Source organism: Euprymna scolopes, chromosome 9 (assembly GCF_053919585.1).
Source record: "Euprymna scolopes isolate OS-2025 chromosome 9, ASM5391958v1, whole genome shotgun sequence".
NCBI classification, from domain to species: domain Eukaryota; kingdom Metazoa; phylum Mollusca; class Cephalopoda; order Sepiida; family Sepiolidae; genus Euprymna; species Euprymna scolopes.
The window spans coordinates 70,271,058-70,292,539 of record NC_136490.1 but is presented as its reverse complement, the minus strand read 5'-3'; the positions used below and the strand labels follow the sequence as shown (position 1 = coordinate 70,292,539).

The 21,482-nt window shown below is 32.4% G+C and overlaps 1 protein-coding gene across 16 annotated transcripts in view; it reads left to right on the top strand.

Moving 5' to 3' along the window:
* The window catches only part of LOC145284706 (uncharacterized), a 2,222,015-nt gene that overhangs the window by 1,605,621 nt on the left and 594,912 nt on the right, over positions 1-21,482 (top strand). Inside the window, exon 1 of one of the 16 annotated variants that reach the window (XM_080133611.1) lies at positions 12,491-12,584. The exons of the other annotated variants lie outside the window; for them this stretch is intronic. The gene's annotated coding sequence lies outside the window, so the exon portion shown is untranslated. Of the gene's footprint in view, positions 1-12,490; positions 12,585-21,482 lie in introns of those variants that run through there. 16 annotated transcript variants of the gene reach the window in all.

The window sequence follows — 21,482 nt, the reverse complement described above, 5'->3', positions numbered from 1 at the left end:
AAATTTATAGTTCCTGAACATAAACATGGTTTTCACTATTTTATTTTTAAATAAGTATTCTAAAAATTCACCTCGTTCATCGTACTGAGAATATAATGACAAAAATATTTCAAAAACTAAATCTATCACATGATTTAATTTCGTTCTAATAGCTTAATATATTTTTGGAACAGGTTCGAATAATTCTAATGTAACTATTTTAAAATAAACGAGATGAATTTAGGTATACTTGTAAGAAATAAATTCACATTTTTATTGTCTATATGATGAAATGTGTAAGGATTTTATCTTTATATCATTTATTAGCAAAAGTATCAATTAAAGCAGAGGCATAATAAATTGCAAAATAAATAAGAATTGTTTTAAATTCCTTGCAAAGTGATATATCTTCCAGGAAAGCTTGAGATATATATATATATATATATATATATATATATATATATATATATATAGCAGTTCCACCCGGCTTTGCTCGGGCCCTATGTACTGCTCATAAAATTATGTGAATATGTGTATATTAAAGTATGAATATGTAAAGTAATGCCTTTCTGTATAATAGTCTTCTTTAACTACCATAGAGTAAAGACAGCCAGGCATTTTCACTTTTATATATATATATATATATATATATATATATATATATAGTTAGATTGGATGCAATATATAGTAATGATTTAAAAAGTATTTAAAAAAAGACTCCCGCACCACCACCGAGAATCGAAACCAAAACGTTCAGCTTACGATTTATTTTTCCTCTGCCGCAATGACTGGGCTATGAAAACATGTTTACTGCAAAGCTAAAAATTAAAACATGAACCAATAGCTACTACGTTACGCATTCGTAATGCCAGCGTTCTACCTTCACCTGGCAAATTTCATTTTTTTTTTAATTTTCACACTTTTGCACCGGCTTTTCCGGGATAAAACCCAAGTATAAAGTTTTGCATGGATTCAAATACCTTATATATGAGGTTTCATGTCTGTAGACCAAAAACTCTAGGATGGGGTTTGTAGGCAAAATTTGTTCAACAAAAATATATACGTATACATAAGTATACATGGAAACAATTTTGTGTTTACTATAAACTTTTTTACGCAAATATTATGCAAGTATAAATCATGTAGAATATCTGCATGAATATAATTACACGTAATAGTTAACTAAAGATGATCATCCCATAAGAAAACCGAAAAAACTAATAGGGAATTAATTAAAATGAATATTTAAAAGAATATGCAAATTAGCTAGATCTTTTGCTAGTGAACGCAATTCCACAACCATTTTATTTATATTTTCTTTTTAAATAAATAGGAAAGAGGGTTTTTAATATGAATATTAATACACACAAAATAAAAACGAATTTATAGGAGTATAGATATATTCATGAGAAGAATGCACGTCTCAGAACGAGGAAACTCGCAGAACAGTTTTTTACCATTTTTGTCCCCCTTACAAAGATTTAAATCAAGATATAATGATACTAAATATAATGTTTAGAATTCTTTTTTCAATAGTGATCATATTTGATTTGATTTTCATTTTAGAAAATGTCTCAAATTTAATACTTAAGCTTAAGAGGTATTAAGAAAAACTGAAATTCAGAGAATTTTGCTTAATTAGTGTATACAGACTATAGATAAAATTCAGTGCAAATCTGAAATATTTTTATTTGCAAATCAGAGTTTATGCTTATATTATGCCCCCTAAACTAAATAAACTGAAATTTGGAGAATATATATTAATTCATGTCCAATACCAATTTTTAAGATTTCACAACATTTGGATGTACTTAAATTTTTAGTATTTTTAGTTTTACACCACTTTTTTATTCCATTTGTATAAAACTAAATGTAGTTTACATTTGGACCACTTATGCCAAGCAACTGTGTTCTAAAATTCATAATGGTCACTTGATTAGTTTAGTAATAAATATTGTCCATACAAATATATAAACATATGCACATAACTATAGATAAATAGATATCGTCAGATCCGATGAAATTTTCAAGCTTTCTCTGAATTCAAGTGTTTGAACAAAACTTGCACTTCCCACTGATAAAAAATAATGGCACAAAATCGAAGAGTTAATATTTAATTTTTTTTCCTATGAAATTCAAAGGTCTCTAATGAAAAATGTTATCACCTTCACTTTTTACATGTATTTATAGAGTAGCACATATTAAAAAATGACGGATAAATAACTGAATATTTTACACTTTCACTTATTAAAAATCTGTTTATGAAAATTGTTATGCTTATTTAAATTTTTTTGTTATTAAGCAGTACATGTTTTTTTTTACTGTTGACAGTTTTAGAACATGCTCAATAAACTACAGTAAGCTTTGCTTTTATGTACTTTTATGTAGCTATGTATTTTATTATACAACGAAACAAAAACACTGAACGCTTTGATTTATACAATGTGCCTGGCTTGTAAATAACATTATGAAATAGCTAATATTACATAATAATATTGATCAGAGACAACCAGGAAAGCAGTGCCCTTACACTTTGATGTGATTTTTATTAGTAAACTTTACCAGAAAAAGCAAAAAACAACAACAAAATAATTAAATATAAAAGAAAGCAATATTTATTCTGGCTGATGAAGTAAGAAATGCTTACTATAGCTTTTTTTTTTTTTGTTCTAACATTAAAACACATCAAAGAATAAAAGAAAATAATTTGAAAATTCTGGTAAAAAATATCTGCTGTTTAATTTATTATTTCCATAAAAGATGGGCGATAAGTTTCGGATCAATTTATTTGGAGGAGATTTACATTTAGCTTTAGATTAATATCATAAATATTTGATATAAATTCATAATAGATAGAACTTCTAGATGTCTATCCATCTTTCTATCCTAGGGAGTTACCAAACTATGGCCCGTGGGCCGCATGGTTCGTCGATGATACTTGCATTTACGTGATAAAATTTATAGAACGTGAGATGTGTGATTAAATATAAACGTTTAAAGTACTAGATGTTCTTGAAAGCGAAATTTCATTTCACTAACTCCTTTTTGTTTCTAAGATTCGTATATGTAACGCTATTTTTGCTTGATAACATGTTAATAAATAAGTACGTTTATTGTCTTTGTTTTTCTTGTGCATTTCACGCCACCCGCCCAGAATTACCATAGAAGGTTAAACTTTGTGTTGCATCTTTTTTTCTCAATATTTACACCCTGGGGTGCAAATACAGAATAGAATAAGTGTGCGGTTCGTCTTCCTCATTCCTACAGTTACCAGGCCAACTCTACAAAAGTTTAGAGACCCTTGCTCTATCCATATATTCATCTATATCTACCCAACCATCCACCCCTATATTTTAATCTCTCTCCAATTTGACTATTTGTCCTTATTTCTGTCTGAATATCCATTCATCTATCTCATCCACAACAAGTTGAGCATTCGAAATATATAACCATACCAATCCACCTATGTTTGCTAAATATTTGTTACATATCATTATTAAATATGTAATTTCTTAATTTTGACATCAGTTGATAGTGATGTTTTTACAAAAAGCATTTACTAGAAAATAGATAACATTGGATAAAAAAGAACGGTAGCTTTCAGCAACTTTTGAAAATATAAGCTCATTTTGTGACATAAAAAGTTTGTGTTAATTCACCTTCCTTTTCCCTCTCTCTTTCTGTCTCTTGCCTCCTCTTTCCCTAGTTCTCTTCCCATCTCTCTCTTTCATCTTATCTCTCTTCTCCTTCTTTTCTGTCTTCTCTCTCTCCTTATTTTTCTTCCTCTCCTCGTTCCATTCTCTCTCTTCCTTTGTCTCTCTCTTTCTTTGTCGCTCTCCTCCTCTTTCTCTTATCTCTCCTCCTCCTTCCCTTCTCTCTCCTCCTCCTTTTTTTTCTTCCTCTCCTCTTTTCTTTTTCTTTCTTTTTTCTCCTTCTCCTCTCTCTTTCATTCTTCTCCTCTCTCTCTCTCCTTTATTCTTCTCCTTTTTCCTCCTTCTTCCTTCGCTCACCTTATTCTTCTCGTTGTTCTCCTCCTTCAATTTTGTCTTATTCTCTCTTCATTCTTACTTTCTCTATCTCCCTCCTCTTTTCTCGCTCTCCTTCTTTTCTTTTCTCTCTTTCTCCTTACTTCTTTCTGTCTCTCCCACTTCCCTCTTTTCTTCCTTTCCTCCTTCTTTCTCCCATTTCTTCTCTTCTTACACTCCTTCATTTCTTCACTCTCTCTTTTTTCCCTTTACTCTCTCTTCTTTTTCTCCTAACTCCCCCTCTCCTTCCTCCCTTCTCTCTCTCTTCCTTTCTCTCTCGTCTTTCTCTTCCTTCCTCTCTTGCTGTCTCTCCTTCCCCCTTTCTCTCCTTTCCATCTTCGTTTCTCTCTCTCCTTCCTTCCTTCTTTCTTTCTCGTTTTCTTTCCTCCTTTGTCTCTCTCTCTCTTTTCTTCCTTTCTTTCTCCCTTTTTTCTTTTTTTTTCAATCTCTCTTTCTCCTTCTTTTTTCTACATATCTCCTCATTTCTCTCTCCTCCTTCTCCTTTTCTCCTCCTCCTTCACTCTCTCCCCTCTTTTCTCGCATTCCTCTCTTGTATCTTCTCGTTCCTTTCTTTTTCTCTGATCTTTTCTGTCTTTGTTTTTGTCTTTTCCGTCTATCTATATTTTCTCTCCCATTCAACTTCTACCTATCCTCTCTTAACTCTCTCTCAGTCGCTCTCTTTCTTCTCTTACTTTGAATATTCTATCTTTTTATTTCTACTTCTCATATCATTCGCCCTTTATTCATGTCATTCACTTTTGCTTCTATCATCTAAACGATTCATATAAAATGTGTGCATGATAACAAGCAAGCAAGATACTTGGAATGTATATGAGTTTAGATGATTCGTTTATTAGACGGCCAGTGCATTTTAGGATAAAATATAATATAGCATCTCTTCCATCGTCTCTCTCTCTCTCTCTCTCTCTCTCTCTCTCTCTCTCTCTCTCTCTCTCTCTCTCTCTCTCTCTCATCCAGCTGATGATATCTGCTCGGTATGGTTATTCCTACTTAGTTTTAAGGGGAAAAGATAATTGGGTGTGCACGATGACAAGCAAGCAACATTCACAGTTTTACTAGTGTATAAATATATACTTTTCCAACTATCTATTCATATATTTCTTCCTCTCTCTTCTCATTGGACCACCTGTCTAACAATCCATTCATATGTACCTCATTCAATCTACATGTCCATCTCTCCATCCGTTAATGTCTTTCACTTTAAGCATCCAAACATCTAATGATATATCTATCCTTCCACTTATGTTTATATTATCTACCATTTGCACATTTATTTATGTTAGTACAATAAAGTATACATAAAACACACACACACACACACACACACATATATATATTGAGAGAGGGATGACATAAATACGTAGCTAGTTATATATATTTTTCAGAAATCCTGAAATGTATCTGACACACACCCACACATATATATTTCATATTTGAGATATATATAAACACAGATGGAGAGATATCACTCATGGACACACACACACACACACACACACACACACACACACACACACACACACACACACACACACACACACACACACACACACACATATATATTATTAAATTTATAGTATGTATATATGTATATGTTGATTGTGTCAAAGGTATCAATTTGAAATGTATCAAGCAGCAAACCTTGTTTCCAAACTTGGCATTCTCCCATCATGTTTTTCAAGGAAGTAGATTGGGTGCTAATATAAAAGAGAATAGGTAATTGGAAAGACAGCTCATTCAACCGTACGACTTCTTTTTGGATCACTGACTATAATGATTGTCTTCTTCAAAAAATGTTAATGCTATTTTCTTCCCCTTTTGTTTGTAGTTATATTTCATTTTTGCATTTTATTCATTTCTCGATTGTTTTTTGTCGAAAGAGAGCGCAGAAAAAAATAATTCTGTTTCATCAAACATCGATGGCCAATCAAAAAAATACTTTGGTTAAAATTGTAAAATTGCTTAAATATCCATGTTTAAAGACGCTATGAATATGCAAGCTATATATATATATATATATATATATATATATATATATATGTTGCATGTTGCCGGCAAGACTGTCTATCAATGAACTCGCAATTGGGTGTAAATGAGAAATATTTTATATAAGTAAATCATCTAGTTCTGCTTTTTTTTCTTTCTTTTTTATTTTCTTTTTCTTTTCCGTGTGAAATCATTATTGTTTACACTTCGCTGCTATTACTTTTGATTTTCTGAGTTATTACCGACAGAGATATTCAGTGAAGGTTTCACTTTATTTCAATCAGTCTATTTTTATCATAACCTACTCTTTATAGCGAAAGAGTCACAAGTGATATTTAGTGGTGCTGTTTTTTTTTACCCTAGAAATAATTTATCATAAAGTCCATTTTTTTTTGTTTTTGTTTTTATGTATTATTCTTTTTATGGACGAGGTGAAGGATGAGGAGGTTTATTTGACTAATTTTAAGAGCAGCCAAGAAGATGATTAAACTAAAAATGAAGCCGAGTTGATAAACTATGTTCTAGAAACTCTTTTTTTTCATTAGGAAATACTGTTTTAAAAAATACTTGAAATGATTCAAATAACTGCATAGTTTTGGTTTTATTGTTATCAGATCTATTTTTCTCTGGCAATCGCTCCATACAAAGCGTGAAGCAACTTAATGTAAAGAATTTAAAAAAAGTATTATTTCAAGATCAAGTACCATTAAATAAGTGTGAGATGGACAGAATCCGACAAACAAAGCAGCAATTTTCCTCTCTTTATCAGAAACAGAGCTTATGGAATGATTCTGACAATAATCCATAAACAAATACCCACAGTGTTTACCTCACTAGTGTAGAACCACTGCAATAATGACAAAAACAGTTCCGAAATGTGCGACGTTTCATACTGTAATACGTAATTCTGATTTGATCAAAATATACTCAATCGTGATTAGTGTAATATATAGGACTTCAAAATATCGGGAAGAGTCGATTCAGGGAGCCGAGAACTTGTTTCCATTATTTATATCATCGACAGATTAAGTACTGTTACCAGTGAGAGCCAGAGAGGTACACTATTTTCCCAACGAAATTATGTCAGTCAGAGTAAGATGTTACTAATTGATACACATACTATTAGCAGACAAACGAAGCCTAGCCACAGATCTGTGACGACTGCCATATCGGCAAACAACAAAAGTCACAGTCATGATTTGTCGTCACAGTCTCAAGTACACAGACATGCAGAGGGGACAACATATTTTTGTTTGAGATCCTAAAACCCTTTTAACCGATAGTTCCTTATTTTCAACTGTTTTATTTACTATTGGCTCTTATACATTTGATCACTTGGACATGCAAATATACTTTTGATTCTATCCTTTTTTAGGTGCTTCCGAACTTTTTACTATTTAAAAACGTTCATTTTTACGTTTGTTCACCATAAACACACACATTCACCCCCAAACACGGCACATTGCCAATGTAACGTAAAAAAAAAACTACTGCGAATTCTAGGTAGGGAGTTGTGCAGCGAAATATTTGTTCATATTACATTTAGACTTCTATGTGTTGGTATATTCAGTGAAACACGGACCAGAGAGAGAATTCCAAAGGCTATCAGTTATAAGAAAGAAAGTGTAGAAAGCTGTCTGTCATCTGGAAATCTCTACAATGAAGGAGTGGAATTTTGTTGACTGGCTGGTTGGTTGAAAGTATTTGCGTTGAAGATTACCAATGCAGCAAGTTCATTGGATCATATTTCACTGAAGTTTTTGTAAGTCAGTAGGAATGCATCATCACGATGATGGGAGAGGGACTTGAGATTATTGGATAGTGTAGGACCAAATAAATAATTGGATTCTTTTTTTAACTCCGCCTGTATTGTTCTAAATTTTTTTTACCGATGAATGTAAAGTGGAGTCGCTTAAATGATGAACTCGCTGGTAGGGCATTATTAGCTATGACAATCGGTGGTTGAAAAGGTTTATAATTGTTAAACGAAAAGAGCTTTCTAAGTAGCATTAAATGTTCCCATCCATCTATGTACCTATTCCACTACAAACTGGAAATCATTTTTCAAGGATTCAGACATTGCTTTGAATGTGTGTTCGTTTCTCTCACATGTCGAGAATTTTGTGGTGTCATCAGCAAATATAACCATCCCAGACACAATTGCATCAGTTAGAGTGTTTGTAAAGATTAGGAATAATAATGGTCCAGTTATTTTCAATCAATTTTAGTTGAAATTATTATTTTTTCTACTATTGTCCTCATCAACGTTGCTATTCATATTTTTACCTGTAATTCACCTCGAGGAGGCATCATTTCCTTTCTTACATACACATTTCAAATACTAGCAGGCCACATGCAGTGGTCATGTACAAGTCCACTGATGGGCCAGACAACTTATTTTAAAAATAAGAGTTGTCTTGTTATATTTTGATAAATTTATATATTACTATTCATTTGCATGATATCTAATCATTCTAAGCTCTCGGCCACAATTGAATATTTTTCACATATACCTGATCTCATGTGCTTTAATTGACTAATCAGCTATTTGCCTCTGGTATATGGGCCACTTGATCCTAGAGTCAGTTTATATCGATCCTCATCCCTAACGTTTTATGCTAACTTAGAAAACATTTTCTGTTATTTAATGTTACATCTCTTGTTTGTTAAACACCGCCCTGTTCCCTGTGAGCCTTTTTGCCTCTGTCCAATAATACACTTGTCATGCTTTAGTTTGAAATAGTATCCTTAGATGTGTGGATTATTTGAATTATTTGGACTACTTTTCTCCTCTTGGCTATTAGTTTCACAATGTTTTGACTGAAGCATCATTTAGAACTTGGGGCGGGGTTATGTCAGGAATACGCAATATCGAACAGAACTCTTTATTCTCCTGAGCAATGGGGAAAAGGGTGGCTGGATAATTTTCATGCATCTTAAACCAAGCTTCTCTCTTTTCATCATAATCACTCTGACCCCCATCTGGTCTCAACTGAAAAGAGTGGCGCTCGTCTTGGAGAAGTACCACGTCTTGACAAGCTTCTGGGACTGACCTTTACTGCTAATCTGAAATGAAACACATACATCAAATCCGTTGCCAATATTGCTGGAAAAATTATTGGATATTCTACCGCTCCAGTAGGTATTTAATTGCCAATGCAATTCTCTATCTGTATAAAAGCTAAATACATTCTAAAATAAAATACTGTTACCACATCTGGGTAGGAGTTGCTCAGCGTATCTTATCTTGTCTTGATAGAGTTCAAAACCGACTTTGAAACATGATAGGTGATGCCCTTTTCTCTTCCTTGCCACCTCTTTCTCAGAAAGAAGACATTGTGAGCCTGTCTCTGCCCTATAGTTATAAGTGCTCCATCGCAAAACTTTCACAAAAAACACTTGACTAGCTACAGCCAGTATCAACAATTTTCCACACTCTCTGTGCCTTATTCTAAACGCAGATTCCATGAACAAAGCTTCTTTCCTAGAATTGCCCGCATATGGAACACTATTTCATTGGCCTGCTTCATGGCCGATTAGAATATGGTAGCCTACAAGTTTAATGTAAACAAGTTTTTGTTGAGTCGTCCCTTTAAATAATCCAAATTCTACTCATCTACACCATTAACAATTACTAAACTACCACCTTACATTCATTAATCCTTATCCTTGAGAGGCCTTCGGACCTTGATAAGTGGTTCTTCCATTGTAAAAAAAAATGATCCATTATTTTTAGTATGATCTATAATAAGGTTTAAAAATTTAACCGCTGGAAAACTGTCACTTAGAACTCACCATCATCATCTGTTTTACTATGGCACCGTGTGGACAATTCTCTCTATATGAGGGGCGTGCAATAAGTAATGCCCCTGACCCACTTCCCATAGTAGAGCAACGAAACTTGGGACAGTTATTAGTCTTTCTCTACATAGGAACCACCCAGAGTTATGCATTTCTCCCATCGTTTGATGCAGCTCTGGAGACCATTTTTGTAGAACACTCCAGGTTGGTCCTCCAACCACGACGTGACTTCAGAAATCAAGGCTGCATCATCTGGGAAACGCTTTCCTTTCAAAAACAACTTCATGGCTGGGAAGAGGTGAAAGTCAGAGGGTGCAAGATCAGGAGACTAAGGAGGATGGGGAAAGATTTCATAACCACAGGCCCGATCTAGCGACATGCGAGTTGTAGACCGGAGCATTTTCCTGCAGGAGGAGAGTACTTTTGCTGATCTTGCCCGCCTCTTGATTTTGATAGCTTCCTTTAATTTCCTCAAAAGTGAAGCACCCTTGCCTTCTTTGGAGGTGGTGAGTCCAAGTGCTTCCACTGAATTGACTGGGCTTTGGTCTCTGGATCATAGTGATGGACCCAGGTTTCATCCTGTGTAATCGGTTTTTTGAAAAACTTTGACTCATCTTCTTGGCACAACTCCAAATTCATCCTCGAGCACTCGACGCGTTCTCGCTTCTGGAATTGTGTGAGCAACCCGGCAATCCATCTGGCAGACACCTTATGCATATGCAAATGGTCATGAATAATGGTTTCCATAGACCCTGTACTAATCTTGACATCTTGGGCTATTTGGCGAATAGTAATGCGCCGATCTTCCAAAATGGCAGCCTCAACTTGACGGACAGATGCCTCATCAATGGCAGAAAGGAGGCGACCAGGTCTGGGAGCTGTTTCCACAGACTTTCGGCCATGTTTGAATTCACGATGCCAGCGTTTACAAGATCATATGATGGGGCATTATCACCATAAGTTTCTTTCATTTCATCAAAAGTCTCCTGTGGTGTGCGTCCTTTCAAATGCAAAAACCGGATCACTGCTCGACATTCAACAGGCTCTATTTCACACCTGACTCAGGTACAAAACCTGTAAAACAATTCGTTCAGAGCTGTAATTTGCCACATAATCCGTAGAGATAGAAATCATTGCACATGCAAAATTTCAGCTAGATCAGACAACTGGAAGTGGGTCAGGGCATTACTTATTGCACGCCCCTTGTATGTATATTAAAAAGCATAGGTTTATATAAAATAAAATTGATAAATATTTAAATAATCTTTTTAGCAAATAAACCTATCAAGATAGTAGAAACTCTACACAATTAAGTGGGGTAATTAATATTAGTAATTTTACCATTTCCTCCTCCAAAAAAGAAATGATTGTTCAATTATTAGCATATTAATAATCCGTACATATGTTCCTCCATTTCTGTTTTTCCATCACTCTAATAATTCCCAAAGAAGAAAACAGGACGTTTGAAATATGAAATTAGACTAAGAAAAAAAAATGTAAAAAGGGACATCGTTTTATGCTTCAACAATTACTCACTATTATCAAAATATATTTCTAGAAGCATATGTAGAATACCAAACTAAGATATATATATATATATATATAACATACTTATTCCACTTCAACTAACAGTCTCTGGGATCCAGGTTTTGAATCTTGCTTGGTTCAGCCACACTGATGAGTCATAAGATGGCAAAATGCGTGTTTGTTGATAAATATATTATTTTAAAATTTTTTGCTTTATTTTACTTCAAAGTTCTCAGAAATCCAGACACCCACTACCTGGGACTAACATTTAAACTCCATATAAGATACACAGTTAATCGAATGTTCCATTAAAGTTCTTTATCTCTCAAACATTTAGTTAGTAAAGAAATTGTGAACATAATTTTTCTCTCCCCAATTAACCATTTTCATATGTTGTAGTATATTTTCGTTTTGGTCTTACTGGATTCCAGGACAAGGATTTATCTAGTCTGGTGGAGTATCCATCTTTGTACTTGGAGAAGGTGCACCATTCCTCGTAAAAGCTAATGTGGGTTAGCCATAGAAAGGAGATCTTATGTGGGCTGCGAATATTATTTGAATATTTGGTTAGGGTTTACTTCCAGGAAAAAGTATTCTCGTTCATACCAGGTTGTTCTGACAAACCCATGTACAGAGAGACCTTAGACACTCGAAGATAGTGTCTAGTAGGCATTCATTCTCCTTTTAAATATGTATAGGGAAGCAGCAGCTTGGCGAAAGAAACATTATTGCCACTGAGTATTTGCGTAAAATAATTTCCATATGTTTAAGTATCACAATATAAATATAAATAAATAAAATCACATATACTATATACATATTGTATCATATATTGAAATGTTTTAATGTACTATTTATTAGGATCAGATTTTATATTGTATTTAATTCTATACTAGGTGCATTTATAAGCCCATTGTCGCACAACAGATGTTTTGTTGTTTTGATGCGGATGGAATAGTAGTCTGATTGATCTAAATTATCAATCGTCATCTTTAAAATTGTGAACCATTTTAAAATGTCTCACTCATATCCAAAAACCGGTTGGTTTGCTGTTTGCTATGCTTAAGTATGAACTACAATATTCATTGCTAAGCTCGCAGCGTGAATGTTCACAACATTCCGGATGTGGGCGAAGCAACATTAAGTGAATAGCTTTTCATATTATAATTAAATGGCAACTCTTACTCAACTTTGACCTCTAAAACAATAGCTCATTTAGCTTATAAAAACTGGATAGGAAATCAGGTCAGTGTCTAATTTTACGTTTTATATGAATAAGAAATTACATTTATTGTCTTGCTTTGCCAAGGGATATATATATATATATGTATGTATGTTTCACTTTATCATGGAATTTGTATTTTTTAATTAATTTTAAATCCTAAAATCTTTAAAGTTTGTTCAACTTCGAAATAAAAAAATGAAATTACTTCATTCTATTTCCTCCTCTTGCCGGTTTGAATTAGATTTTGTTTTGGAAAATTTGATTTGTTTTAATTTCCATTAAAGAGATTAATATTTCCTCCTGAATATTTATTTCGAAAACTTAAGTCTGATCAGCTTTGTCTTTTCAAAAAAGCCGAATCAAAATATTTTGAGCAGATGTATAAACTTATCCATGATTGATTGGTTTTTATACCTTGTTATTTATGCCTCATGAGATTATAATTTTCATGGTTTCATACTTACCCAGCATCAATGTGTGCCAGTTTCAGATTAGTTGAGATGATTTTAGTTTTGTTTTTCTTATTTCTCTTATTTCTATTTTCAATTGAACAATGTTTTCGTTCATTTGATATATCTAATAATAAACACCAGTCTCTAAATGCGATCACTTGCATGTCTTATACTATCATAAACGGCATAATTACATTATATTCCATTGTATATATATATATATATATATATATATATATATATATATATATATATATATATATAAAGTTAGTGCTCCATTTAAGAAAATCTCAGAAAAAGAATATAATATTTATTAATATATGTTAAAGAAGATCAGAACAACATCACTACCGTCGGTTTCAAATTCAAACTAATGGGACCCATATCCGGTCGTCTATGTCGGATAGTTGAAATAATTATTTCAACCATTCAGAGCCAAGATACAGCAACATGCCCAAAGATATACTGATTGATCTTAAAACAAATTTTCTAATGGAACTCAATAATGTATATCCGCCTTACTTACAGGGGCCCGACAATATTTTTCAGACATTTTGAAGACAGTAGTTCAAGGTGGTTACTAGTGCCAAAAACTGTTGAGATTGTAAGTACGTAGTTGAGGAGTGAAAATTACTAGTGTAATATTTTTTTAGTTTGGCTTTGATAATTTTAGTGTTTTTTGTGAAAACTTACGCAACACTATTTTTCAGACATAACAAAAAATCCTATTTTATTAAGAGCTATGTTCATGTATATGTTGCTGTATGCAAATTTTCTGCTTGTACACTTAGTTGTCATCATTAGAATCAATTGTCTGTTATATTCTACTCGCAAAACAATTAAGTTTAATGAGGTAAAATGCATTCAAAAGAAGTCGTTTGTTTGGCACGAAAGAAGCGGGAAGATTGCCTCAGCATCAGAAGGATCGCTATGGATTTGAAGCTGTCGAAATCAGTGGTCGAATACATGCTGAAGACAAAGTCCGAGTGGAAAAAGAAGAGAGGACGGAAAAAAAGCAATTGGCAAGAGGACTGAAAGGAGAATGAAGAGGACTGTGACATGGCTTTTGACATCTGGAGAAAAAGTTACAGCAAGAAAAGTGAATGAGAAATGTGAATGGAATGTAAACATCCGAACAGTACAAAAAACGCTGCATAGGATTGGTTTGAAGTATGCAAAGGCTACGAAAAAAATTACACTTGCAAAGAAACACAAAGGAGCAAGACTGGAGAGTGCTAAAAGGTGGTTAACAAAGCATGTTAACTTTAAGGTTATATTTACTGAAAGGGGTTGGCCTGTTGTACTGAACAAACGACGGATGGGAGGAGGAAGAGTTATGGTTTGGGGTATGATCTTTGCTAATGGAAATATTTGGTTGGAGTGGCTGAAAAGACGACAGAACAGCAAAAGCTACAAACAGCTGCTGGACGAGAAAGCCCTACCAAGGATAAGAAGAGAGATGGGGAATGATTTCGTTCTACAGCAAGACAATTGAAGCATCCATGTGTCAAAACTTAGGAAAGGATGGATGGCTAAAGCGAATATGACTACTTTTAAATGGCCTGCAAAATGCCCAGATCTAAATTTAATGGGAAATGTTTGGGAAATGCTTGCACAACTTGTCTATGATGGACCTGAAATAACGAAAGAGGCTCAACTATGGGAACGAATACTAGATTCCAAAAAACAACTAATAGAAACACGTAGAGATATTATTGTGCATATGTTTTATCATTATGAAGAGAGATTGATAAAAGTTATTGAGAAGAAAGGTGATATTACAGACTATTAACAGTTTTTCAACGATACCCGAAAAATAATGCCGCATGTGTTTTGTTTTGTAGAAAATGATGAAAATGAAATATGTTTCCTTACCTAATCGATTTCCTTCCATTTTTATTACAGGTATTGTCTTTAAATATTTATGCTATTCTATTGAAGGAAGTTCGCCACTATATAGTACTTAGAAAGTCGAATACTACAGTGTCCGAAAAATATTCTCGGGCCCTTGTACTACAAAAATGCAAGTTTTATTTTCGTGTCTTGAACCCCCCCCTATCTTTTTGCTGATGTGATTATGTTCCAAAACAAAGCCTTTGTCAATTATTGTCAATAATTATCAATTTTAATAAAATGAATATCGTTTCCGAAACGATCGTACACTCAAGTTTATTTTGTTTGTTTTTCCTTTTGAAACGGATTCATAATTTACAATTACTAATATTTTTACCCAATATTAATATAGCTCTAGGATACATATACCTATTGAGCTTATTTTATATCTATAATACTATGGGCCATGTTCTTTTATCAATACATTAAAATAAACTTTGCTTTTTAGACTCCAGGTCTAATTCCCTCTATAAAATAATATATATATATATATATATATATATATATATATATATATATATATATATATATATATATATATATATATATATATATATATATATATATATATATATATATAATCATATGTTTTGGTTTCGGTTTCAATTCAAGCTGATGCACCCAAGTCATATGGATATTTTTTTTTATTTTTGAAATCGCAACTTTATAATATATAAGAACATTAACTCTATCATAATACATATGAAATCTGCAAGAATTAAAATATCATATTTAAGTGTACTTTACAACCGTACTACGCCGGGCGTCCCTGCTACTCTTTGATGATTAAACGATCTCATTTTTAATGCACCCAAAACGTGATAATGTATGTACGAGCATGAAATGCGTTAGCATATTATTTTATAGACTAGCAGAACCTCAGTTACATTCTTCATCTATTGAATATTGCTGCCATTATGTCGACGTTCAGGATGAAAGTAGACCCACGATATTATTGTGCCATTTTCTACAAACAGAAATATACTTTTATAAACACTTTAGTCAATTTAGTTTCAAAATATATTTTGTTATGTGGTATACCTTCAAAGCACATGTGATATATTTCCGTTTTATAGACGTCCGGCACGAACAGACTACACGATATTATTGTACCATCTTTTAATAGAACAGATACTACATTTTAACCCTAGCCAAATGGCTAAGAAACCATATTTTACTTTTTGTTTCTCACTTGACACAACAGCGACATCGAAATTTAAATTATTACTTTTTTGCATTGCATCTTCAGTGGCAATCCCATTTTTTATAAACAGGTCTTGAAAGTGATCACGTACATACGATCATAAAATCGTCTTAGTGTATTTTTATGTAGATTATCAGTCTCCATCTAGAAAAACAATTTAAATATATGATCTTCTTACTAGACAGTTTATGAAAATGAACCTGTTTTTATCAGGTATATATAAATATGAATGTTACATATAGGTAAATATTGACCATTTTTTTCAGAGATACAATTAAAAAAAAATTATTTAAAGATTTGTATTAGATTTGTATCAATTTTGATATATTTGAAGATTTTGTAGATCGTGATGATGAGTTGGGTGGGGAAGACAAAAACGAGTGTCGTGAGAATAATTTCTGAAGAATTAACATTTCTTCCTTCAAGTCAAAAACTTACTTATATACATAAATGTAATACATTTTGTTCTTATTTTATTTTCAGTAAAATTCTAATCAAATTTTGTACAGTTAGTCATAATTCCATGGAATGTCGAGATGTGTGACATTTTAACCATTTTGGGCATTATTTTTAACGTTTTTTTTATTTATCTTTTATTTTTTAAACAAAATGAAGAAATAAGGAAAATGATTATTTATGCAATCAAGAATGGCTGATGACCGTGGAAAAGTCTAGGTATATATATATATATATATATATATATATATATATATATATATACTATTTGATAATCACTACTTATCAAGACCCAAAGGCAACTCGAGGATAATGGTTAATGAATTTAATAATCATCAATGGTGTAAATTGGGTAGAATTTAGTTAGTGATGAGAACGGCTCAACAAGAAATTTACATTGGGTTTTCAAATCCAATGTAAATTGTTTTGAATACCATGTTGTATTCAACCGGGAAGCAGGCTGGCGGAACAGTGTTTCACGGGCGGGTAGTTCTGGGGAAACAAGCTTTGTTCATAGAATCTGCATTTAGATTTAGGCACAGATAGAGTGTGGGAAATCATATATAGTGGCTGTAGCTAGTCTAGTGTTTTTGCAAAAGTTTGGCAAGGGGGAACCATAGATGGGCGTTCAGTCGAGCGTTTGCCATGAAAATAAGGACAGGCTCACAATGTCTTTTCTGTGAGAAAAAAATTGCAGTGAAGAGAAAAGGGCATCACCTACTTGGTTTTGAACTCTATCAGGGCTGGATAGGGCGTGCCGAGCAGTTCCTGATCAATTGTGGTAACAGTACTTCAGTTTAGGACATTCCTTATTCTTATACAGATAGAGGATTGAATCAAAGTTAGATACCTACTGGAGTGTTAGTGATCCAACCATTTTTCCAGCGATCTTGGCAACAAATTTGATGCATGTGATCCATTTCAGATAGGGAGTGAAGATCAGTTCCAGAAGCTTGTCAAGACATGAAACTTCTCAAAGTCGAGAGGCATTCATTCCAATTAAGGCATGATGGGGAGTCAGAGCGATTACGATGATAGGAGAGAAACGTGATTTGCATTAAAATTAACCAGCCACCTTTTCCCCATTGCACCACATTCTCAAAATCAGAAAGGAGAGAATAAAAATTTTTTTGGCCATTGCTATCCCTTGGAGTGTTGCCTTAGATTGTGGTGTTGTCTGCATAAATGTCTACGAATGATCTAAGAATGTGATTTAGAGTTGGGCTCAGGATAGAACCCTGGGGGACTCCAGCTTTAATACTATGAGTTTCTGATTTCTTCCCATCAGCGACTACTCTCATAAGCCTATCAGAGAGAAAGGATTTAATAATTGAGAGGACATTTCCAGCTGTTCCATAGTTGGCAATCTTGTGAAGTAGACCTTTTATGCCATACTCTATCAAAAGCCGTTTCTAGAGCTATTGCTCTAGAAACGAATCCCCTATATATATATATATATATATATATATATATATATATATAAAGAAATTTATTACTGTGAGTCCGGAAACAATTCTGGACTCACAGTAATAAATTTCTTTATATATATATATATATATATATATATATATATATATATAAGAAATTTATTACTGTGAGTCCAGAATTGTTTCCGGACTCACAGTAATAAATTTCTTATATATTGCTCTGGCTACACATTGAGCACTCTAGTCCGGTTTTTTTTACTACTAATGAAATATATATATATATATATATTAGTGTTGGGATGATTAATTAAAAGCGGAAAAATCGGAATGTTTTGGGGTATTGGAATCAGTATTGGAATCGAAAAATTTGTGCTTATTTTGCGATGCCAAAAACGATTCTTTAAATTATTTTTTTTAGGTCATGTTGTTTAAAGCAAAATCTTCTGTTGTTAGTAATGTTAAAATAGTAAATATTTACATATTCTTTTTAAATTACCAGTAAAACTAAAATCTACAGTGTATTTTTACGTTTGAGAAAATATATGCCCATTTAATGAGTTTTTACGGTAATCAGGGAAAAATACCGACTTTATTGTAAAATATTTAAAAATTTTTAAAACATCCGAATTGGTAATTGTATCGGAATTTTGAAAAATATTGGAATCGTCCTATCACTACTACATATTATATCGATATATTCCCTGTATAACTCTGTTCGAGATGTAAAACAATTTAGAGAATTTTGCTACATTCATTCAATAGTACCCAATATGAAAATAACAAAAATAAAACTACATATACATAAAAGATTATCCATAAGTAACGACATAATTTTATTTCAACATACAGTAGAACCCCGGGATATGGTGGCCCCCGGATATGGGTTTCTTTTTTTTTTCTTTTTTTTTTTCAGGTTACTATGTGGAATACGATGTTTTCCGCCCCCTGGTTACGCTATTAACCCCGGCTTACGGTGTAATTTATATTATTATTTGATTATGTACATGTGTATTATATACTGTACTGTATTTTGTTACTAATTTTTAATGCTGTGTTCCGGGGTTCTACTGTATTAAATTTTAACATAGCAGAAATATGCAGCTGAAATCTAGAAACTAACAAAGGCTTAATTTTTTTGGAACATGAAATATGGTACTTATTAAAACATTTATTAAAACTTCATTTGCTTTCCATGGGCTCAATTGACATAGGTAATCTTTTAGTTATGCATTTTGGCACACAATTCAAACAGTAGTTAATTAATGGCATCGAGGTTTTTCCTAAGTACAATGATACTAAGAAAATATACAATTTTCACTTTTGAATGACACCTCAAATAAAAGAAATGCTTATATATCAACTAAGTTGCAAGCAAAAAAATATATATAGTTATGGCGGACCACACACACAAACGACACAGATATATATATATATATATATATATATATATATATATATATATATATATATATATATATATATATATCGCATTACTTTTGTTGATGCTCGTGTTTGTTTACATTTAAGTTGTGAAAGATGATGCCTGTATTAAGCAGCACTTTCTTTAAAAGCACAGGTTCGAATCTTGTACAAGTTTCAATTTTCACTTTGTGATTTTCTGTTTTTATTCCCAGTAAATCATCTGTTTATGTAATAGTATTTCTCGCGCTAACATTACTGTCAAGAAAAAAAAAAAGCAACGTGATACATAATATACTGTCGGAAACAAATGTCATATATATAGCATTTGTTGCTAACATATATACTTATTCATATATTTAAATTTAAAATTTAATGTCTGTTTGTGTGTTCGTAATTAAATCTTTAAGTTTATACTTACTCAAGTTTATTTTTTTTTTTTACAAATTATAAATGGTTTCATGGGGGCATCCAATCCAATCAAAACAATGTCTTTTTCTCATAATATTTTTCAGTAGTAGAATTTATACTGGAGTCTTTGAGACATATAATTAAGGAAATGGCTCTCAGCATCATCACAGTGTCAGCAGATCTCTGTTTTATAGATCACATATGTTGGTTAACACAAAAGCAACTCAAGCTTTTTATTGTAAAAGATATTATGTTTCAAGTCCTTACATTTTTACATATGTATTAATATGTCTGGCACCATATTAACCGCTTATAGAATATAGAATGCATAATGCAATTCTTTTGGTAAAAATTCTTACGGATTAAGTTCTGAGTATTGTAAAATACTTTATTGCATTTGCCTTAATAAGTTATTTATTATGTAAAATGTATGTTGCGGTTTCATGTAATAGAACTCAATTGAAGCAAAAAATCGTACACTAACATAAACAAAGAAAAATTCACTAAACAATATCCGAAATGAAACTGGTGCTCTAAATAGTCCATTGTGTGAATACAAACAAATTTTATTGCGATAGAAACGTGTTGCCAATGCTTTGAATGCTTGATTAATTTGTTCAGAAAATGTTAGATTTCTTTCCTTCAGTTTTGCTGAAACCTGAACTCTAGATGTCTAATACCAATTAGTAGTTTTTCTTGTAACTTTCCTACTGATCCTGGAATCTGAATCGTTTTTTTATGCTCTAAAGAATAATTTTAGCTAATAAGGGAAGTAAAAAAATATCTGAAATTCCTAAGCGGTCATTAATATATTGATATGGACCATCAAATCCGTTCATTCTGTTTTCGGTTTAAAAACTGGAATCGCCTGTGTTTCATGAGTTGTCTTTTTTTCTAACTTTTTATCTTGAAATCAAGTAGACACACACATTTCATTAATTGGTTAATAGAAGCATTTGAAGATGCATTTCCGCAAAGTAATCTCGGCTTGTTCAGCTCTACAAACACAGTAAACAACATTAACAGCAACAACAACAATAATAATAAAAGAAAAATAATGATTACTATTTCTTTCATTATTGAACTTTGAGATGTTTCTTAAGGGGAACGAATCTGATCGTACTCTGAATTGAAGGAAACTTTTTTCTTTTTATGCTCTGAACATTTTCTGATTATAGTAGAGAAAGGCATGTATTTTTGATTACGTCAAGAATGGATTTTTTTTTCCGAAACTCATAGTCTTTCTCTCTCTTTTTTTATTTTCTTTGTTATTTTTCCTACTTATGATTCTCATTTCTAAAACCGATTCCAACCGTCCATTCTTCTGGTTGAGGGCTTTATTTTTCCAATCAGTCTCTTATCAAAGCTATACGATTAATAAACAACAAATAAAAAGCATGTCACTGGTTTTGCAGTGATCGTTTTCATACACTGAATTTTTAAAAATGATTAAAATCCCAATCAATATATTCTTCAAAATTCTTTAAATCTTTAGTTGGTTTTCAATTAATATTGTTCATTAAATTCACCATTAGAACAGAAAAAAATATATGAAAATAATTTTGATTGGTGACTAACATGTTAACCTCAAACTTATGTTCTTATTGACTAAAAACGATAATAAATTAGTGCATACCTTTTATCTGTTCTCACTAA